Source organism: Lepisma saccharinum, chromosome 28 (assembly GCF_977018435.1).
Source record: "Lepisma saccharinum chromosome 28, izLepSacc3.1, whole genome shotgun sequence".
NCBI classification, from domain to species: domain Eukaryota; kingdom Metazoa; phylum Arthropoda; class Insecta; order Zygentoma; family Lepismatidae; genus Lepisma; species Lepisma saccharinum.
Window position 1 is genome coordinate 43,459,963 of NC_139256.1, and position 24,483 is coordinate 43,484,445.

The 24,483-nt window shown below is 39.6% G+C and overlaps 1 protein-coding gene across 1 annotated transcript in view; it reads left to right on the plus strand.

Moving 5' to 3' along the window:
- The window catches only part of Fas2 (neural cell adhesion molecule fasciclin 2), a 125,640-nt gene that overhangs the window by 10,053 nt on the left and 91,104 nt on the right, over positions 1–24,483 (plus strand). The window lies entirely within an intron of this gene.

Consider the following 24,483-nt stretch of genomic DNA (forward strand, 5'->3'; position numbering starts at 1 on the left):
GCGAGGGAATAAAAGTCACATCTGGCTGCCATGGTTGGACGGAGCCGTTTTGAAGCTGTATCGGTTATTGTATGTGCGTGCGACGGACAGAACTACGGCTGCAGTGAAAGACATGAATTCAACAGTCCGGCAGTTCCTTCCCTGTATGCAGCATACTTTGCATAATTCAGACGCTTGTAATTGTGATCTCTTTAGAGAAATCTTAATATGACGTTTTATCAGTTGTAGCCACCACGTCGAGTTTCTGTCTAGGCACGATTATTATTTGTCAGTGTCCCATTAGTATTGTCTGTTCATCACTCATCATCATCATCGCTATTAGCCTGAAGAGGCAGAAAAGTGACTAAAATAAGAAAAATACAATATAATATAATACGTACAAGAAGTACCCGGAATTTGTGAATAAACACAAAATACGTGGTTAATCATCAACATTTATTTTGTCGCCTTCAAAATAGTCCCCATCAGATGCAACACACATATGCCAACGCTTAACCCAGTCTTCAAAACACTTTTCAAACGCAGAAGACGGTATAGCCCTGAGTTCCTTCTGCGATTTTCCTTGAATGGATTCAATTGATTCAAAACGCCTTCCCCGAAGTGGTAACTTGAGCCCAAGCCCCATATGTGGATAATATGAGGTTTGGGCGAGGGCTAACAAGGGTCGACGTGTGCGACGACGCATTATCGTGGTGCAAAATCCAAGAATTGTTTTTCCATAACTCTGGTCTTTTCCGGCGAACATTCTCACGCAGACGCCTCATAACGGTCACATAAAACTCTTTATTCACAGTTTGTCCCGCTGGAAGGAATTCTGAGTACACAACACCACGATAATCAAAGAAAACAATGAGCATTACCTTAATTTTTGAGCGACTTTGGCGTGGTTTTTTGGGTTTTCATTTTCAAAACGCCATTCCAAAGATGGTTTACCTGTTTGCATGTCATACTCACACACCCATGTCTTCAGCGACATCCCTGCGATGTGCTTTTTGCAAGAAATTCAGCTCCTTCGGAACAAGTCACTGCAGGGTATTAATAACTGGGTGTCTGCCATTTTTGAAAGTCAAGAAAAAGTAAAGAAATCAACAAGTCAAGAAAAAGTAAAGAAATCAACAAGTCAATAAAAAGCTAAGAAATTATACTTGTGATCAAGATTTTTTACTTTCACAATGACTGATCGATTGTTTAGTTTATTTTACTTTTGCCCCTTTGGTTAATCGCGAAGATGAGGATGAGTGGTGTTGAGATAAGATGAATGAAGGGCAATCACAAATATAGAGGAGACGACAACACAAGCTCCCCCATAAGATTATACTGGCTGCGAGTCCAAACGCCAGAGACTCGCTAGTCTGCCAAATGTAGTCCAGAATGCATTAATAGATAAAGCAAGTCTAATTCTCTTGTTAAATACAGTTTCAGTTTTCTGTCCTTTTGGTAGGGGTTTTTCATTAAATAAATATGTATTTTCTTTATTGCTAATTTACAACTTCACATAAGTAGAAATCGTATATGTAAATGTGAAGAAAGACGAAAAAGAGGCCAAGAATAAGTCATGAAGAAGTCAAGAATTTTGGATTTGTTATTTTGGTAGCAAGCAAAGCTGAAACCTTTTACGTGGGTCATGCCCCTGTTACTTGCCGGGAGTAAGTAATTGTTTCAGTTAGGAATATTCAGAATGCACCTTTACGGCTTTTCCAAAGCAACGAAGCAAGCAAATGTCAAAACCGAGTTGTACTGCTTGTGGCTGTTTAGCCTATCTGTGCATAATGTGAACTTCCCACAAACTCCAAACTTTTCCCCAGTATTAGTTTTGACATCTAAGTGTTCGGAATTTCCTCACTAAGAAAAATGCAAACTGATAGGTAGCGAAAGAATCACGTGTTGTTCCCAGTTTGGATAGAACCACCCCATGATTAATGGGAAGATGCGCTAGCAGACAAACGATTGTCGGCGTGACGTAAGGCTCTCTAGTGTGGGAAGAGATTTGTCTCGAGTTTTAAACGACTGTCTCTTCTCGAGGATAGAAATACAGAGTGTCCCAAGATGATTATCGGGGTTTCATAGTTGTTTAATTTGTCTATTTGTGGGGTACAAGGACAAAGCTTATGTGGAAATAAACGACAACTCGACAAGTGTACATAGTGTATCCTATAAATGTTCAATGTGAGCACCTTTCTTGACACGGCACACATCCATCCGGAAGTCCAAAGGTTTTTGACGCTTTCGTTCGACACACTTGGACGTCCAGAAGTCTTCCCTTTGCAGACACATCCAGTTGTTTGAAACTTATTAAACCATCGACGAATGTGGTTATGGGACGGAGGATCACTTCCAAATCGCCGTCGAAAAGCTCGCTGAACTGAAACAGCTGATCCGCACGTTGCAAATTCAATGACACCAAAGGGCTTCTGCACGGGAGTCGCCATCTTGTAATACACCTACGCCGCTGTGCCTGATGGGAAACAAATGATAAGGGCTCGGAGTAGCAAATGTCTACATCCGTTCTTATTGTACATTAACAATATAAACATTCACCTTCGTCTGTTGCAATATACCAACTACTTCGAACCCCCGATAATAATTTTGGGACACGCACAACCGTGAAAATATGAAGCGAAAAGAACACCGTTGTTTTGAGTAATTCTTACAGAGCTATGACAATATGATTAACAAAAATACCATTTTTCAAGTAATTCTTGGACAGCTCTGAAGAAATGAAGCGAGAAAACACTGGCTTTAAAATAATTCTCATACAGCTATGAAATCGTAAACGTGAGGCGTTAAAAGAGCATTGTTGTTATAATTCTCATATAGCTATGAAAACATGAGTCATAAAAAGACCATTATTAAAATAATTCTTATACAGCTATGAAAACGTGAGGCATAGTAAGGCCATTGTTAAAGTAACTCTCATATAGCTATGAAAACGCGAGGCATATAGAGACCATTATTAAAATAATTCTCATATAGCTATGAAAACGTGAGGCGTATAAAGACCATTGTTAAAATAATTCTCATATAGCTATGTAAACGTGAGGCATAAAAAGACCATTGTTGTTATAATTCTCATACAGCTATAAAAACGTGAGGCATAAAAATACCATTGTTAAAATAATTCTCATACAGCTATGAAAACGTGAGGCATAAAAAGACCATTGTTAAAATAATTCTCATACAGCTATAAAAACGTGAGGCATAAAAATACCATTGTTAAAATAATTCTCATACAGCTATGAAAACATGAGGCATAAAAATACCATTGTTAAAATAATTCTCATACAGCTATGAAAACATGAGGCATAAAAAGACCATTGTTAAAATAATTCTCATACAGCTATGAAAACATGAGGCATAAAAAGACCATTGTTAAAATAATTCTCATACAGCTATAAAAACGTGAGGCATAAAGAGACCATTATTAAAATAATTCTCATATAGCTATGAAAACGTGAGGCGTATAAAGACCATTGTTAAAATAATTCTCATATAGCTATGTAAACGTGAGGCATAAAAAGACCATTGTTAAAATAATTCTCGTATAGCTATAAAAACGTGAGACATTGTTCAAATATTTCTTGTACGGCTATGAAAAGATGAGGCACAAAACGACCATTGTTCTTCCTGAATAACGATCTAATATTTTACTTTCGAAAACAGGTGACACTAGTAACGGCTTCCTGCCAACCGACGTGGATGTTGTCTTGCGGGAGAGCTGCCTGGATTTGCAGCCAGAGGGCGCTGGATTCCCGAGATAGATAGCGTCAGCCAGGTATCGATTTCGGACTAGTGCCAAGTGCGCTTAGCGACTTGCTCCCGCTTTGACCTTCGCCGGGATTGACCGGAAGGAATGTCTCGGTAAACTGACTGGAAAGCATGATGTGATTACAAAGATTTTGTGAGCTGGAAAAGGCAAAATGCAGGAACTCATTCGTTTCCACACAGATGTTTCCACCGCTGTAGTCAAGGCGTTCTCTTCTGTTCCACAAATGCGTTGGGGTGAACGTCTCGGACTGAAATCCAAGAAATAGGTTTATTTTCTGATTTAGTGTTCTTATTATGGCATATACACAAGCTTCAAACATCGGAAAGCTTGTGTTTTTGTGACCAGTTGGTTCCTGCAAATTACATCTTCCTTTTTCGCACTTTGTCAAGGATTATTGTAAAGGTTTTTTCTCGCATTCCTTAGATTATCTTATTATTCTTCTTCTATTCGATTCTCCTTTGTTCTGACTTCGTTTGATTCATTCCACTTCACCTCTGTTCAAACGTTTTATTTCGCTTCGCTTCTCAGTTCCCTTAGTTTTCTATTAACTTTTCTTTCCCTCACTTTCCTTAACCTGCTTCTAGTTTTCTTCGTTCCAGTGTCATATGTAAGCAACTTTGATCCAAACCATTTTCAGTTACTTCCGTTTTAGCTTATTTCATTTCAGTTCACCTACGTTGCAACAAAATACAGTATACGTTCAACGTATATTACGTGTACAGGGTGGCCAGGATTAAAGTTACCCAACTCAGAGCTCACTGTAGCCTGTTTGAGGCATCGTAGAACTCTGAAATTTGGTGTGTCCAATATGCAAACCATGGGGAACAGGATGGCGATAAAAAATAGTTTAATTTTCCGCCACCAGGCTGAAATGTGGCGCTGTGCTTCCATGATGGGTTGTAATAATGACGTAAACTGCTCCAATTGGTTATGGATTTGCCTTTACCTTGCAATCTTGCAATAAACGAGAGATTATTTTCTCGGAACTTTCAGCCACTAACAAATGTCTTTCTAATTAATAACTCGGCTAAATCACTTATGTTTTTCAATATTCATTATTACAGCGCCACTCTCTCTCTCTCTCTCTCTCTCTCTCTCTCTCTCTCTCTCTCTCTCTCTCTCTCTCTCTCTCTCTCTCTCTCTCTCTCTTTCTTTCCAGGAAGAAAGAGAGAGAGATGTCGAGAGTAATTTGATTTTTAACGTCGCTTCTCTTCTTCCTCTCTCTCTTTTTCTTCCTTCTTCCTCTCTCTATCTCTCTCTCTCTCTCTTTCCTCTTTCCACGGAGAGAGAGATAGAACGAAAGAGTAATTGGATTTTTAGTGTCGCTTCTCTTCTTCCCTCTCTCTCTCTCTTTCTTTCCAGGAAAAGAGAGAGAGAGAGAGAGAGAGAGAGAGAGAGATACTTTCTCCGTTAGAGAAAGGAGAATGAAAAGATTTTTGATAATCGCGACATGAGTATGAGTGATGATATCATGAAAAGGATGAAGGAACATTCGCAAAGAACACCCACGCCCAGACCGGGATTCGAACCCGGGACCCCTGGCGTCGCGTGTGCTACCCACACCGCCACGGAGGTCGGCGGAGTTCATACCCGCAATATCGGGAATTGTTTCTACAAGAAAAGGAGCACCTAAAGACATAGTATTTTTACTGCTCTACAACTTTCGTGTTGAAACTATTGACGTGTGTAACATAATAATAATGATTGTATTTTCAGAGCTACTGTTGATCAGTGCTGGGTATTTCTAGGCACAGAAAATTGCTGAAACTTCTCTTGTTCAATAACATTTTAAACGATAAGTGAACTCAGCTGTAGGCTCATATTCAGTGAAACGACACAAGTTTTCAAGTTCAAAGCGACATGAAACGGCCCAATGACTTTTTAATTTTGTTTAAGTCTGTGGCCTGTTTACAAAATCACCTCTTAAGTTTCGATAACATCTCTCTCTTCTTTCATCTCCTGTATAAATATGGTCTTAGATTTTCGATAGGCTACGACGACCGTTATATTTAACAATGTAGTTAACAAACAAAGGTCACATTATTTCCTTTCGGCCAGCTTGTTCGCCACTTCAAAGCAACACTGGCCGGCGTGGTCATCTCTCACGTCCCCTCTCTTCTCCCTAGAAGCTATTTTTAGTTGCAGAGAAAGGCTTGGGAAGGTACGGTCGCCTGGATGAAGTTTTCACCCTTCTTCTTCCTCCTTTCCGTTCCCATGGCGGTTGTAAAAATCGTGTTTCTCGTCTTCTTTGGGTGTTCTCTCACGTGAACCAAATTATTCTCCCGGAGTCTTCATCGATTCGCCATCAAAAACTTTCATCAAGCGAATTACTTTGTGCGTCGTATAGAGACTTTATGAAGGTCTTCATTCGCCTGCTCTCCTGTTGTCACGGTACAATTTTTTTTATGTGTACCGTATTTTAAATTCATCCACGGGATAGGGGTGTAAGGGGTGATTGTCAACCTCACTTCCACGTAGTACACCCTCTATCGCATTTTGCAGACTAACGAGGCTCTGGCGTCTGAACCTACGGCCTGTATAATCTGTAGGGCTATGTGTGTGTTTTCATGTATTTTGTGATTATGTATGCTGAGTGCCACTTTACAGTCTCAGCTTATAACTCAAGTATGAATATTTTAGTCTCTCGATATTACAGTTATCTTATATTTTAGTTATGGTAAGGGGCTGGACCCCGTATAATGTGACGGGTGCAAAATAGCCTAAGTGCTAACGCACCCAAAATAATGAATTCGATTCAATCCACGTGGTAGAAACTTGTATTTTAATTGTTTTCGTATTGCCCGTTGTTTATTGATACCCCTGCTACAACATAGAGGCGCTGCACCACACCGAGACCTGGGTTTGATTCCCGGGATGAACAATCTCATGTCGGACTTGTGATAATATATCTGCTTAAAGCGGGCCTGGGGTTCACGCAGCATCTTGGGGTAACCCTTGGATGTAAAGACGGCCGGAGAGTGGTGCTGATCCCATCACTACGCTGCACTACAATGGACCAGGTCGTGAATATCGTGGACACTATCTCCATGCGCCCTCTGTACTTTCGTGACACGGTTCAATAGCTTTACTTAGCTCTGTCTTACAATATGCCTCATCACTGTGTTCTGCATGACTGGCTTCTTTCCGAAATTATGTTTTTTGAAAATGTATTTCATTACGGACAACTATTGTGCCTAAATATTGGACGATTGAGTTCTGAGTTTTTGTTTCAAGTCCACTTTATGCACAGTTAGGCTAATCGTTACTGGACCTAGATTTTAAAGTGCGATCCGAACCACTTGTGCCTCCACCGGGTATCGAACCGTTGAACCCTTGACCACAAGGCGACGACGTTACCAGTACACCATCGGGGAGGCTAAATATTTGGACGATGTGATCTGTTTACGTAATGGTAAATTTACATCATCTGTCCGTGCGTGTGTCGTTTTGTGTGGTGTGATGATCACCATGCTCTGTGCGCCTTTACCCCCTGAATCACCTCAGAGCTACCTTTGCAATCACAGCGACAGAAAAAATTCTGCTTGAATTTATCCACTCGAGCAATCGATTCAGGTAGGCATCCGCACTATTGATTTCATGGTCGAAATCTAAATGTCATGTGTGCAAATGAAATTAACTTTACCGCTACTCTTTCATCAGCTCCGATTTTTCAAATGTGTCGTCGATATCTCGTTGAAAAAAATATTCGAATAGCATTTCCACTAATCAATGTAAATAAACATTCTAATAAGCTAACACCGCATTACGATTCTGCTTGTTTTGATTGTGTGTTGTGTGCGAATTTATGACCAATTCATATCTATACATGAAATGCACTTCTGATAAGAATGGAATGGAAATGTTATTTTGCCTTGAGAACATGTGTACACAGTGGTAATAAATAATGCAAGTACACTGTTGTATATGATCTCCTAATCTCAGCTTCGAGAGAGATTCATGTATTCATGTTGAACGCCTGTGAAGCATGCAACCCTTCTAACAGCTTGGTCTTTGTGGTTGCAGACCTGGCAGGTGATTTTTGGACCCTTCCAATATTATTTGGACGTCCGTTTTGAAACAATCAGTATTGATGTACAAAATGGCAGCATATATCTGGTTGCAAGAATATGATAATGTATTACTTTTGCATGTTTTTTTTTTTTTTTTTTTTTTCAAGAGTTCTCAAATTGCTCACAAGCATTTCCAAACATTTATAGAAGAAGATAGAAGATTAACAACAATAAGAGTTTTGCATAATCTTAAATTACATAGTGAACTGTTTCATTATGTATTTCATAAATAATAATATGAAAAAAGATGGAGATATTTTTTTCGAGATATCCACATGGTGGGGTTTGAAAAGATTTCCCTGAAGATGAGAGTGGAATTGGCTCTCGAGAACTTCGAACTTCTTCACAATGCCAATGAGATTTCTTTATCATCCGTTTTCAGGATAGCGTCAAAACATGTATTAATTTAAGGAAAAGTAAGACGATATTGTGCAGCTTTAACTTGGGATACAAGTCACGTGAGGAGCAGAGGGAACTTAACACGTCGAGACTTCTCTTCAATTCGTGGCCCTGTGTTTGATTGCCAGTTGACTGTTTTGTAGAACTTAAATTGTTATTTTCAGTAAAGTCTAAATTTTCGAATTGTTTTCCGTTTACTGTAAGAATAAAGTCAGTGCAAGCAGGAACACATGACTTGTAGGAAGTAGTTTATTTATATTTCCTAGTTCTTAATTCATATATTTCACAAGTACATACAATTTTCGGATAAATTAAGTGATAGGCTTCATGACGCCACTAATTCCTAGGTATAAAATTCCTACAGAAGAGCTACAAACCGTAATAACCAATATGATTTCCAATTATGAATATCTTTACCTCAATACTTAACATACGAGCTATTACACGAGTCAAACCTTAAAAGTCAGAGAACAATTACAGAACAGACTGTATGCAGCTCAAATTTACCAAAATCAGGTATCAACTGTTATTTACAAGTCAATCTCATGACTGGAACGCTGATCAAGTGAGCTTCGAAACGCCATTTTTGTTATTTTAAATATAGCGCCACCTATACACACTTGCACCAGTGAAGATTAATGGTTTCTTGCTCAGTCGGAAATTTCTCGGCAAATGATAATTCAATATATCTGTTTATGCTTACCACAACAGCAAGTTTACTAATGGAGGAGAAAGTTCGACAATGGCCTCAGTTCGGAGGCAGATGGGTGGAAAGGCCTTCGCAGTGGCTCATAAGTGACTGCACGTGGACCCCAAAGACTTATTATTCTTGAGGTATACAGGCAGTAACTCAAAGATGAAAATATATGCAGATCAGCAAGAGGTCTGTGCTAAAATGCAGCAAACTTGTGCAACCTTACATACAGAAATCTACTAGATAAGAAACAAGAACAAATTAAGGCTTTATGTAATATGAGGAGAAATTTTGAACCAGGAAAACTTGGAATATGGAATAGAATCTATGAAGTCTCATATAAGAGTGGCCAGTGGTTAGTGGCCTTACTGGAGACTAGGGGGTGATGGTTTCTTTATCGGCTACTTTTTGGACTTATTTTACGTTTATTTCTTCTCCCTCTCCACTAGATACTTGAAGAAGAGATCAGTCAGACAGGCCACGCTGCCCCATTTGTAAGGATTTTGTTGGGGGTGTGGGAGAGGTCGAGACGGATATCGGTGGGAAACCTCAAGCGTTAAATGCGGCGTTCGCGCAAACTCTCCCTCCGACCATCTGAGCTCCGGTCCTTTTGGTCCTGACGAGGATGCTGGGATCTCGCAGCGTCTCATTAAGCGAGGGGGAAATTATCTCGTTGGAGCCTTGCCCTATCGCGTAGATTATTACCTTGGAAGTCAGACTGCCTAAATAACTGAATTACGTATGCATGCAGCCTCTCTCTCTCTCTCTCTCCTTCGCTCTCTCCCTCCGCTTGGGGAAAATTTATCTCCGTTCCTCAGCAGCGATGTCCGAAATTCAACGATTTCCAGAACTGGCTTCGGAAGTGCTTCAAGAGAGTTCGGCGGAACAGGCCAAAACGTCGTTCGACCTTGTAATGAGATATGTTAACTAGTTGATCGGTTGCCGGGATATTCCTTCGTAGAAGTAATTGAGTTGCAGTTACTTTCCAGTACCTGTCCGTTATTTTCACAGTAACTTTATATTTGAGCATCACCAATATTACTATAACTCAGTATATATGCAAACAGAGCATTAGGTGCGATTTGTAATCAGTGAAAATAGGTTTCTCGATTTCGCGAACAGGTTCTACTCTAGGATGGAGATACAAAATATCGATATTTACCCAGTATGTATCGAGAGGATTCGTTCTGTAACTTCTTGAAAGTACGCGACTATTTCAATTTTGAATTTGAATTTGAAGTTAAAATTTTGAGTGCGTCAGCACTTAGAATATTTTGCACCCGTCACATTGTACGGGGTACAGTCCCTTACCACAACTAAAAAAGAATATAATTGTTGTGTCGTGTCACTAAAATATTAAAATATTCTGACTTCCATTAAAAGCCGAGGCAGTAAAGGGGCACTCAGTACACACAAGGACAAAATCAGGACAACACACGGAATTATAGGGTAAGGTCTCATAAATTGTACCACTTTCAGAATTTTTCAGATATTCATGGAGACTAACGGCTTAACAAAATGCAGTGATACAGTAGCTCGGTCATGTAGGCATGTATATATAAATTGTAAACAATATGTTTTGGGTTTAAAGGCTGTGACGGAAAATCTTGGGTTCGAACTCGGGTTCGAATCCCGGCCGGGGTATGGCCGTTCTTTACGAGCGTCTCTTCATCAATTTCATGTATTCATCACCATTCCCATCGTCGCAATTAGCCAAACTTGGAAGAATAACGACACTAAATAACAAAAGGGCGTATAATGGATCTCCTGAAAGGACACTCAAAGGTCAACCTAAATTCCACGTAGTACTACCACAACTGCACAGGTTGACTTGCAGTCTTGTAGGCCAACGAGGCTTTGGCGCCAGGACCGACGGCCAGTATAAAACCTCAGTGTGGGTCGTATTATCATGTGTCTGTCCGTATTTGTGATGAATGTCCCTTTACAGCGTCAGATATAATTAGGGCGTGGAGATTTTATCCTTGTCCCGCACCTTGACCGTGCGATCTAAGGCGCTTGCTTGGGTGAGCCCGTGTTATGGGACGCGCGCAGGTTCGAGTCTCCTGGGGGAAGAGTAACAACGATTTTCCTGATATTTCGGCCTGTGTATAGGACAGGTACCCACCCACCATCGTGAGGAAATTGGGGATCTACGAATTAATAGCGTAACCCGGCCATGGAAACCGAAAGTAATGACTTGGGATTTGTCGTGCTGACCACACGTCTCCCTGTAACTGGTTGGGCGACAGACCGGCAGTCATGGGCTGTTGCGCCACAGCTTATTATTTATTTTATCCTCGGAGACAGGTTTTGTCCTTGTTACGTTACCCATGACTGTTTCAGTTTTAAAAATTGAGTGAGTAATTTTTAAACAAACAGGCTTTATTTTCTCTGTCCTCCTTTTTGTTTTAGTTAAAGGTATGATCCTCGTATTGTGTAACGGGCAAAAGTACCCGATGTGCTGATATGTCCATAATATAAGAAACAATGAATCAATCAACTAAATAACAAAATTACAGGGTGTTTCAAAATGATTTGAACGATAAAAACACGTTCCATGAACAATACAACATATCACTGATCGAATATTCAGTGAAATACATTCAAACACATCCTTACGGTTTTTTAACGGTCCCAGTAGTTCTAAATTCTGCCGCCAGGTACCAGGCTGACCATTTGTAAAATGGCTGCCAGTGGTGAGGAGAAAACATTTTGCGAGAGTATGTGTGCAACGTCAGTTTCGTACACGATTTCAAAAAGATTCACCAGCAGAGAGAACTCTATCGCATTAGCGCTGCGGTGCAATTAGCGCTGCGGTGCAAACTATTGACGAGAACATCTGAAACGTTTCTGGATGGAGTTAGATTATTGTATAAAATATAGCGAGTTAAGGGGGCTATTAGGCCCTCCTCCGAAGTGTCCTTAAGTTGAAAAATATGGTCATCATTAAAGAATTACTCCTATAATATCAATTCCTTAAGTTTAAGTGCAGTGCAGTCGTCAGGTTCGCCGACTAAACACTCGCACGTGCAAACTTGGGAAAATGTAAGCTTACCAGACGTCCTCCTTTACCCGGACATTTCCTCTTTTTCTGGTCCTAAAAATGGTCCGGCCGTTTTTGTTGTTTTTTAAGGGAAATTGGGGTATAGACAGCTGCTTCAACTTCAAGATTCGTAACAAAATTTTATATTTGTAAATAATTGTTAATATTGTTAAAAATTTTCAAAGTAAGGAAATACAACGCTGTAAGTTGCAAGCTCAAGGACGAGAAACTTTCCACTTTTCTTCCAACAAAGAATTTATATAGTTTATGCAGTTTCCTTCTCTTTTAGGTCCAAATATTCTCCTAAGTCCTTTATTTTCAAAAACTCTCAATGTATGTTCTTCTTTTAAAATTAGAGATTAAGTTTCACAACCGTATAGTACTACCGGTATAGTAAATAAATATTAGAATATTCAGACATTTTCCTGTAATGAGGCGTATTATTAGTTGTACTGAAACTGTGTAAAATAATTTTACAGGGGTGTGTGATCTACAAGCTCACCAAAACACTAGTAAACACAAAACTTGTGTTCGTTGTGCTGCATCTAAAAATGTCATCTTTTTAGATCATGAAATCTAAAAATGTCCTCTTTTTTTAAGTTTGTCATCTGGTAACCATAGGAAAAAGAAAGTTATTCTCACGGACTTTCCAACGCCTCACTTACGGTGGATCAATTAATACGAACTTTCCCATGTCTTGAGACACGCATGTTATGAAGCGCATACAATATTCAAAACACTCCTTTCCTTGAACTTTACAGTCGTATTGCGAGCGAGCTTCGGGATAAAGGAAACATCGACCTTCCCTACCCCGCGCCCTCGCGCGCAAACAATTGGTAAAGTTCTTCACTGCACGGAAAACAATAACAAGACGACGGAGGCAGACGAAAAAAACAATACAAACAGCAGAAGTAGAGACGATGGAAGATGTTTATACTAACAGCGAGCGCCGTCTCTTAATGGAGAATCGGGAAATATCCCTGGGGACGGGGGAGAGAGACATACAAGCAAGTAAACAAGCGACGGGAAATCTTGCTTTTTTTACGTTTCTTCCCAGAAAGTTTCCTCGTATTCAGACGAAAGGAAAATGTTGACTTTCCTTTGTTCGATTCGGTCGAATACGGACTGCTTGGGGAGGGGGTTATGTTCCTTTGCTGGAAGTGGCACAGCCAAAATTTCAACTCCAGGTCGTCGAAGATATTTTGTTTCGGGCCTGTGCGTCACAACTTCGAGTTGGAGAGGTGTGGATTAATAGATCTACGTAACGTACACAGCTTTACTGTATAACGCAATTACCTTAAAAGACCCTGCTTCTCTCTCAGCCCTCTCTGAACCACACAGCCTCGACACCAGATCGAGCGAGAGATTTCAACTACTCGTTTCCCTGCATAACTCAAATTTCAATCAAAATCTTTTACGTTTTTTTATTTCCCGTCTCTGTAGGGCATTGACTCTCGAAATTCGGAACGCATCTTCATTATCTGTTTATAATTTGATTAAGTTTATTTTTACTTCACTTTTACTTTTTTGGCTAATCACGACGTTGGGAACGATTGATTTATTGATTTGCTTTATTTTACTTCCCTTTTTGTGCCACTCTTGGCTAATTTGCGAAGATCGGGATGAGTAATGATATGATGAAATTGATCAATGGGCACTCACAAACATCCATGCCCAGGCCGGGATTTCAATCCGGGACCCCTGGCATCGTAGCGCGATGTGCTAACCACTCCGCCACGATGGGAATGAATAGCGATAGGAAGGGATTGATAAAGGTACAATTGCAAACACATACGCACGCCACAAAACATACAGCCCAGTGTATACTGCATGAAAGAGATGCTTCGATCTTAGTGGCTTCAGAACTTTACCACTCACTGCTTTTCAGAATCAAGTAAAGCATTTTTTGTTCAGCAATAACAGTTAATAATAAACTAAATCAACCAATAACAGTTAATAACTATAGCAAGTACTGTTTTTTTTGTGGAAATCTGTTAATTAATATAATATTCCAAACTGTAAATGATTATATGAGAAGTGCTTGTGTATCTGTGTATGAGAAAGAAGAAAATTTGTAGATAAAATCATGGATAAATTATAGAAAAGGTTGCACAGCCATAACTTCGCCATGGCTAGTATGAGGTTAAAAAATACATATGTTTCGTATCATTGCGTATGGTAGGATACATTGCTATTTACTATGTGAATATTATTTCCATTAATACGTACAGCTATTATAACTTACTTTCGTGAACTTGACACTTATTGTGTTTGCAAAACATACATGCGTTCTCGCTGTTACTAAGAGTTACATTGTAACTAAATAGCTTTTTTTGTGTGTTTGATTTTGAATTAAATTTTCTCACTTTATTAAGGGAAATTTTGGATTTTTTCCTTGGTGGGCAAACGGTGTGAGATTTTGATATTTTCCTGGAGACATTCTAGAAAACATTCTTAACATTTCTCGCTTTGTTCTGCTTATCGTTGTTTTTTTCATGTCCGTGTTTCGCCTAGTTTTTGTGGGCTTATTTACAAAACATACAAGGTCAAATCCTATGTACAGGCCTGATGCGAGTTGTCTGCATGACGTTACATTAACTCGCCGTTCCCATTTGTCAGTTGTTGACGGAATTGTCTACAGCGCACGGTGTTGCGCACACTCCTCGCGTAGCGAACGACTCTGGGCTCGCTGACTAGCTAGGAAACAGAACTGGGAAGTTTTTGGGACGTGACAGAACTTTACCTTGTGCAACGAGGAGCTTGATTACGTCATGGGAGTGACAAACAAGTGAGGACACAAACACAAGTCAAGACAAAGGAGTCTCAAATTATATGATCTAGGTACCTGACCAGAAAATAGAACTTTCTCCTCTATTTAAGTTGATTTGCTCCAGAACTAACTCGTCTTAACGTAGGACAAACCAGTTGAAGGTAGGAACGTTGCCAGTTGGTTTTCTGTCCGGATGTTCCTCTGTTAACTGCAACGTTCGCTCTGTAATCAAATGTTCTTAATTGTGTCCAGCAACAAAAAGAAAGTTCTCTCAACGTTAAAAGTTACTAACATACTAGGAAACTATCGGTCAAGATCTCTTTCGTAAGACGACAGTTAATTGCATCTTCATGGGTAAGTTCTTCCAACTTTGTTCCTAAAGCCAGTCTCACACTGCACTTAGGTCCGTCTTCATTTCCAGATCGACTTCTAGCTTCCTTACTTAAAGATCGTGTGAGAGCTTTCTCTTTTTCAGTTCCCGACAGAATTAGAACCCGTCTTTAAAGCCATCGTTGATACCATAGAACTACCAATCAGAATTGAGGAGCACACTGGCCAGCTGTTGTAGTAGTAAGAAGAAGAAGGGCAATATATGTTCGACTGTTAATTCAGTGAGCTTTAAAAAATCGATCCATACAACTATATAAATAACTGAGGGGAACATTTTATTTATTCCGTAAAGAGTCTACTAATTATTATGGTTTTATATAAATGTCTAAATTTCCTACTGTGATACTGATATTTTATTTTTACAACCGACATGAATACTATTTTGAAGTGAACAGCCACAAATGCTGGATGTAACAAATAGACTGTGCTGTGTGTAGCACTACACTACAGTAAATAAATCTGGTAGTGTTGTAATATATAAATTACGAACTGTAATTATTGCTTCAAAGTAAATGTCTCAATAAGTATTTTAAGGCCAAATTAATGTCAATATAATGTAAGTCATCATCATCATCTTTCGAAGTTTCCTGCCTCTGGCTGGGTCTGCATAGAAGTCAACAAGCCTCTCCATTTTTTTCTGGTCTTCCACCATTCATCTTTTACCAAGGTGTTCCAATCTCGTCCTCTTCTCCTAACACTCTCCACTATCTGCTCTTTCCACTGACATCTTGGTCTCCCCCTTGGCCTTATTCCCACTCCTTGTGCATTGTAAGCTCTTACTGGTAGTCTTTCTGCACCCATCCTCTTCATGTGTCCGAATCATATCTGTGCCTGACCTATTCTGTCCTGAAGCTCCCCCCCCCCACCCACTGTCTGTCGGATGTAATCACTGTAATGTAAATATCTTAACTTAATGTAAACACCACAGTTTTCGCATTTTGAATTCTGTTGTGAAGTTTATGCAATTTACGTAATTTATTTGACTACTTCGTATTAGGGAATAAATTTCAAAACCATACGGAGAAGGGTTCCGTAAGATGTACTCTCTATCGTAATATACGGATAGTGCAACTTTCTTTATGCTAGTGTGTCCGTAAAGTGATATATCAACTTCAAATATATGTTATACGTATACTCACATATACACTGCTACGGGGTACATGTGCTACATTTTTCAACAGAGCCAAATTATTCTCTTATTCTTTTAGGAGAAAACATTATTTTCCCTTATCTTCAACAGTTATTAGCATCTATACATTTGTGAAGTGGTATACCGTGTTCGTGCAGTCGCCATTTTGAAAGATGCGATTTTAAGGATCGTGCGAGACTCCTTTTGCTACCTTCGCGAACTGAGGACGTAAGAAAATATTTTGGTAGTTGGAGGTCGGTTGGCAAGTGAAGACGTACCTAACTACCATATGAGACTATGTTAATTCAGTACAGCGGAGGAAACAATAAGGAGACTTTTTTTGTGAAAATATATTGTGATCTAAAACTAAGCTTTCTCCTTATCCATTTGGTCTCCTTGCTGCTCACGATGCACTCGGTAATCTACATCATTTCCAATATTCAAATAAGTTTTTATGGACCAACTTACTCATTCATACAAGACTATCAGTTCGGAAACTCTATATATTTAGTTCATTTCAAAGAAGATTTTATATTACTTATGTTTATGTAATACAAGCGAGAGTCAAGTGAAAACCGCCGGACCCTGTGGCCGAGTGGTTATCTCATCGCGCTGCAACGCTAGGGGTCCCGGGTTCGAATCCCGCTCGGGCTTGGTTTGTGAATGTCCATTCATCAATTTCATCACTCATCCCCATCTTCAGAAATTAGCCAAGAGGCACAGAACGCGAAGTAAAATAAACTAAATCAATCAATCAAATGAAAACCTTTTTTTTTCCTATTACATTTCTGCATATAAAGTTGCACGAGTTTGCTGCATTTTAGCATAGACCCATTGCTGATCCACATATATTTTCAAGTCTGAGTTACTGCCTGTATACTTCAATAAGATGAATATTTGGAATCTATGTGCAGTCAATTATGAGCCACCGATAAGATCATTCCACCCATCTGCGTACAGACTGAGGCCATTGTCGAACTTCCTATATTTGTAAACTTACTGGCGTGGTAAGCATGCAAGAAAATATTGAATTTTCATTTGCCGTAGAATGTCTATAAGTTTTAGGCTTCCAGAAAACACTGTTTTTCGCTGGTGCATGTGTATGCAGGAGGCGCTATCTTTAAAATGGCAAAAATGGTGTTGTGCAGCTCACTTGATCAGTGTTGCAGCCTTGAGGTAGTTTTATAAAGAACAGTCGATACCTCATGTTAATTTGAGCTGTTTTAGTCTGTCATGTAGCTTTTGCCGGACTTTTAAGGATTTCATTAGACGCTCCCTCGTAGACAAGAGACTTCCATTTAGAAATCGAGAATTGATTTTGACTATCTAAACGAGACTATGAACGAGACAGTTTCAACTGAAGACGAGAACGAAAGGCTTCCTCGTTTATAAAGTTGTGCCAAGCCTCGTCTCGTGTCGTTACTATCCCACGTACTATTGCTTGAACATCCAACCTCGGCAAGAAATTTAATTCCCCCTGCTGGTCTTTCCCACCTCCGTTGAAGAAACACTGGAAGATCTGGAGGGTTGGAGCAAAACGATCATTAACATGCCGCGTTATCAGAAGAAGCATTTCAAAGCTGACGGCTCGGGAGATAAATGGCGGCCTGCGAGCCGTTATTTCTGGCCCGTCACTAAGGGCATTTGTCGCGTGTGTATCGGGTGCGGGGCTGCGGAGAATCTTGACTGAAGAAGCTCAAGTAGAAAGCCGGAAACTGGAGAAATTTCTAAGTTATTTCAGTTACGAGTTCCGCACGTTCAATTATTCTGATATTCCCGCTTCTGTTGAAAATGTTGGTATACAGGGTGATTCAAAAGTCCCCTCCACAGTTTAATCAAAAATCATTTTATTGACAAAATTGACAGTACTGCTGAAAAGTATTCTATAGAATAGAAGACAAACTCAGTATATTTTAATGTGGTGGCCCTGTAAGTCTAGACTTAGCACCCACTTCTCTTGCGTAGACCTGACCACATGCTCCAACATAGCTTCCGTGATCTCTTCTGTTGCTGCAGCTATTCGCTGTGTCAGTTGCTCTATGGTGTTCATCTTTACTTGGTATACCCTAGACTTAAAGAAACCCCAGACAAAAAAGTCTAGGGGAGTCAGGTCGGGAGAGCGAGCCGCCCAAAGTATTGGTGAGACACGGCCGATCCACCTACCGGGGAATGTGTCAGCGAGGTAGTCCAAAACGATTCTGGCGAAATGGGGTGGAGCACCATTTTGCTGGAGAAAACAGTGTCTTTTATTCCATCCTGAAAACAATTCATTAGCGATAAGTTCTGTGTTACTCATGATGAACCAAAATGTGCTTCTCTGTAGGACTGTGCTGAGTCTGTCTAATTTTGCACGATGTACACGAAAGAAAATTATATTACTTACTGCGCGTCGCGTTTAGTACAAACCCTTGCCTCTGGAGTGGAGGACCATATGTTTTGTTCCAATGGATTGATTCAACTCGGATGTTTGCGGAATGACACTCACTGATAAGAAACGATGATATATTGAATAAAACAAAAGATTACATGTATATACAACTTGCTGTAATGCAACACGGTGGACGGAATAAATCTCCGCACACACTCCGCCATATTGTCTAGCGAACTGTCAAAACTGAAAGCCCCTGACATCTATTGTTAACAATATCAAACACATTAATTATGATGTGACAAACGAGATATCAGGAAAATTTTAAGAGACTTTTGAATCACCCTCTAAAAGATTTGAGGGCCTCCGCAGTGGTAACGTTGTCGCCTTGTAATCAAGTGGTCCCGGGTTCGATACCCGGTCGAGGCACATAGTGGTTCGGATCCCAATTTAAACTGTAGGTCCATTCCCGATTAGCCTTACTGTGCATAAAGTGGACTTGAAATGCCAACTAAATCAATCAATCAATCTGAAAGATTTGGTATTTTGAGTTCGAGATTTTCTGGGAACAACTTCCAATTTAATAATAAACAAGATAAAAACCCAGTACGATGAATGGAATGCTTCAGTATATACGGTCCGATCGAACTGTGTTTCAAAATAGCGCATATTCCTGAAAGTAGCCAATAGCCTGCGATTGGAGAATAAGCACTTGGTCTGCAAACTGAATGTCGCTGGATTGTATCGCCTTATAATTCCTGCTTTCCCATAGACTTTTAGCACCTTCTCAGTTTCTGTTTTATCTGGTATTTTGGCTCCTCCTCATTTTTGTTTTCCGTAGGCTTTGAGGGCAGTGGAAGATGGTGACTATTCTATGGTTACCAGATGTTCTCATTTTCATTCTCCCGGAAGGGATTTTTAAAAAAATATATATGTCCTACATTCAGAACAACGTATAATTTGTATTAAGACATCCTCCATTTGGAGAAACAGAAAATCACTGCGATATTATTTTTCCCTTGAGAAAATTCCTCAACTATAGATTCAGTGAAGTATAATGTCTGTAATAGGTAGAACTTCCAGTTTTCTCATAATTATTTTTAAATTGTTTGAAAATTATGTAAACCAATATAATTTGTTAAAGAGTTTAGCTGTTCAGTTTCCATTTGATCACAACTGGAATTTTCGAAAAAAATTGGTCCTCGGAGAAGTATGCTTGAAAATACATGCGGTAGTGTTACTGATTATAAATTAGAAACCTTTTTGATCATTGTTCATTATTTTTGAAGTGAATATGTTTGTGGATTTCACGTTATTTGCTTACAGTGAACAAATACGTCCTTCTTTGAGTGAGTCCTATTTTGTGCTTATAGTGATCTGGCACCCCTGCCCATCTCTACGTACCTGTGTACGAGGTATTGATCAGATTTTTCGGAACTGGTGCTGCTATCTGGACATCATAGTAGCGAGTAGTATTAGCATATCCTAGGAGTCCGTGTACAAAATTTCACGCAAGTGGAGTTGTGTATGTGGTGTCGCGATTTCGCGATATATCAGATAAAGAAACAGCGGGCGTGCATCAAAATCTGTACAAATCTCGGGTAAAGCGCGACCGAATTCTGGCAATGATTACACATGTGTTTGGGGAAGAAATCATTGCCGTTGACGAGTGTTTCAATGGCATGCTCGATTCCATGCATTTTGTTATTTTTAATAATTTTACGATCATTTTCTGAAATTTTCTAGATCATCAAACTTGTGGGCCGTAGGCATAACACCTAAAACAATCGAAATATGATATTTCACGAGTCAAATGAAAACCTTCTTATTATTTTTTTTTAACTAGTAGGTTTGTGCATGTAGGGTTGCACAAGTTTGCTACAATTTAGGATACACCCATTGCTGATCCACATATATTTTTAAGTCTTAGTTAATGCCTGTAATACCTCAAGGAGAAGAATATTTGGAATCTATGTGCAGTCACTTATGAGTCACCGCGAAGGTCTTTCCATCCATCTGCGTGCAGACTGAGGTCATTGTCGTAATGCCTCCTTGTAAACTTGCTGGCTTGGTAAGCATGCATAGTGTTGGAGATTTATCTATAAAAGTAACCACGTTTATTCTTCCTTTATATATTTTATATTGCATATAGCTTCAATTGTTTATTTGTGTATATCAAATGCTGCACTCCTATTGGCTAATTCATTCTGAGCGCGGTGTCTAGTTGCCGCTATCTTAGCGCGGTAGTTACTTCCAGCCAGTGTGCGTAGAGAAGCCACTCGGGACACAGCCAGAAACCGTCGCGGACAATTATGGATACCGTAAGCTTAACGTGGCTACGTTTCATTAGTGGCGCGTTGTTGTAACACCAGCTGCAACTTCGTGTAAACAGTTTTCCCTAGAAGGGGGGGGGGGGCATGGGAAGTGTAATCAAGTGTTATGTGTATATACCTTATAATACATAGTTATAGTTGTGTGTGCCTGTGTTTTCTTTACAACTCCCAAGAGGATCGCGGTGAACTTTGAGTAGCGACGCAATCCATACCAGAGAGATGTAAGTGGTAACCCACAATTTCACTTACATTTAGATCCTACCGGTTCGGATCATCATTCATTTCTGGTCCTTCACAGCCTGACAGGTTCTACATTCAGTTTTGGTCCTTTACGGTCCGGAACGCAGTCACATAGAGACATTGAATTTTCATTTGCCGTAAAATGTCTATACGTTTTAGGCTTCCGAAGGGCAAGAAACCACTTTTTTTTGCTGGTGCATGTGTATGCAGGAGGCGCCATCTTTAAAATGACATAAAATGATGTTGTGAAGCTCACTTGATCAGTGTTGTAGCCTTGATGTCGTTTCGTAAATAACAGACGATACCTCCTGTAAATTTGAGCTGTAATTTTTGTCCGACTTTAAGGTTTCATTTCGCTCTCCCTTGTAGAAGCCATTCTGAAGCTCCTCCCACTCTCCTTATATTGTCTACATATTGAACAATGCGTAATAGCATGGCGTGTCTTTGTTTTCTACGAACTTAACTTAAGCTGTAACTTCTTTGAAACCGTGGCGTTCTGTCTCTACGCCCAGCTACAATAGAAAGCAAGGGATATTTCAGCGTGTCCCAACTTGAAACTTAATAACGAAATTTATATGTGAAGCACATGCTGCCACTAAGTTTATGGCTCGACCTAATAACTGGCGGGGTCCCTGCTGCCCGAAACGTGATCGTTCGTCCTCCCCAACACACACACGTCCATGCTCTGGCGGATAGACGCTTTCGTTGTCATGGCAACAGCTCAAGAGGTTCTTTGTGCTCTTTGAATGGTTACTCGGTGTGCTAAGATAGAAGAGATTGCTAGAGATGTAATCCTCTGCAAGATATTACGTTACTCATAGATATCAGGAAGGCAATGTTCATATGTACACAAGCCCGGAAGGTAGGGGCCCGGGAAAGGTATGGACTGGGGCTCGGAAGTTGATGAAATATCATATATTTTCCGGGCTTGAAGACAATGGTACATCTAATAGTGGTCTCTTTCCTCTTTAGTTATAACCAAAATACATTATTTTTATTTTGCACTAGCTGATTAACCCGCGTTACCCGGGTATTTATTTATCCCAATCTTCTATCAAACAGGAAAAATGAATTGTAACTATATTTGATTTCATCGTGAATGTCGCCAATTAGCTTAGCGACTCCGAAAACTATGGATACTAATGTAGATCATTTTCAACCCCCCCCCCCCTCTGGCCGATAGTTGATGAACTTTGAGTTGAACGGCATTTACATAGCAATTTCGTACCTTCCGTGTAGGCAACCAAATTCGCCGTGCTGTGTAGCGGGAAGCATAACTTGCATGTTCTGACACACGAAAAATGTCACACAACAGAGGAAGAGGGGCAATTTTTTCCCCTTAAGGTGGAACCTAATACACTTGAATTAACCTTTTAAAAATAGTAATTACAATAACTGTATTTGACAACAAAACATATATATCAGGGTACATCGAACTTTATTAGCTCGACAAAAAATTCACTGCACTACTGTGATTATGTAATTATAACATAATACTTTACATGTAACTTTTGACTGAGAATTTTTATCATATTCTGTTTATAATACTTATTCTTACAATCCTTTATAGGAGTTTAATATCTTCACACATATTTACATACAAAATGAAGGCCCAAGATAAAATTTTCATCTGGGCGAGCGATTTTTGACATTTCCGAAGGGAAACAAAGGGGCCTATTTTACAATGGACTGACCCATTCAAGAGCATCAAGACTGCAGTATTCCCATGCTTCTTCCTCTATTCTCGCACATATTCATTCATAATATGCCATTCGTTTTCCTTAATTCATTGTCAGTTTGAAAAAGAAATACTGAAATATTAAATGCACAAGCACAAGAAAGACACTCAAACTGGGTGATAGCATGTTGGAAGATATGCATTGGGCCCCTTATTAGGGGGTCAAACGAGAACTGGATGGGCCCAGGCCCCTCTGCGCCTCCCTCCCGGTTTCGACACCGGTGGTGATGTAATAATAATAATAATAATATTTTATTGTCATTAAGCTTGTACAGCAATAGACAACGTCAAGAACATAATACATGTGAAATATATTATAAAATAATATAAAATTATAACCCATTTTATGTTAAGTTGCACTAAAATACAATATTTTTAATTTCAAGAAATTCTTGAGTTGAGTACAATGGTGTAGCAACTAACCAGGCATACAGTTTATGTTTAAATATATTCATAGGCATATTTGTCACATCAAGAGGTAGCTTATTAAATAGTCTTAATCCTAGAGCTTCATAACTATTCAGGGATTTTGAGAGTCTGTGATAGGGTATATTTATACGCCTGCTGTTTCTTGTAGTGTAGGAATGTACATCTTGTCTACTTAGTAGCTGTGGCAAATTTTTCTTTACATACAACAGCACAGTGTAAATATATAGATTTATCACAGTCATAAATTTTAACTTAATGAACAGTGGCTTACAATGAACTAATTTGTGTGAGTTGGTAATTATTCTCACAGCTTTTTTCTGCAGTATTAAAATTTCTTGTACATAACTGCAGTTCCCCCAAAGTAAAATTCCATATGAAATAATGCTTTGAAAGAAAGCGAAGTAAGCTGATCTTACGTAATCTTCAGGTACATGACTGTTTAGATTCCTTAACAAATATATAACCCTGGGGCAGTTACATATTTAATATGTGGTTCCCATGATAATTTATTATCAATGACAATACCTAGAAATTTCACATTGTCTGAGCTATTGTCGATCGGGATGCCTCTAAGACTGAAAAACATATGCTGAGTTTTACTCAGCATATATGATACATATATGACACTATTTTCTCATGAAATTGTAGCCTGATTTGATCTAAGGTCGGAATTTTTCCGGCTTTGTCCCCGCAAAAAGCTGATCCAGGGTCCCCCCCCCCAGCATCAAATCAAATGGTACCCGTTGGGACGGAGGGGGTGTAAATGCGGCTGGAGTGTGGTGTTGATCACATCACCTCCAAGATGTCCGGCATCGAAAAAAATATGTGGGGCCCTGCCCCCACATATCCAAAATGTACCTTCATGGCATGCACAGGGAATTTTAACTTTACCTGTGATATTGTATTTGTTTCTGTACCTCTGAGTAACTATGTTTATTTTTTATATGAGCATATACAAACCTTCTACTATGTCAATGGCTGAGGGCTCCCCTAAAGGCTTACTTGTCTCCCCCCCCCCCGTACTGTGGGGTTTTGCGGGTAGTATACCGCGTTTGTCACAACCTATCCCGGTTCCCGCGCTAGCTGATGGCTGGCTTTTCTCCGTGATGGGGAA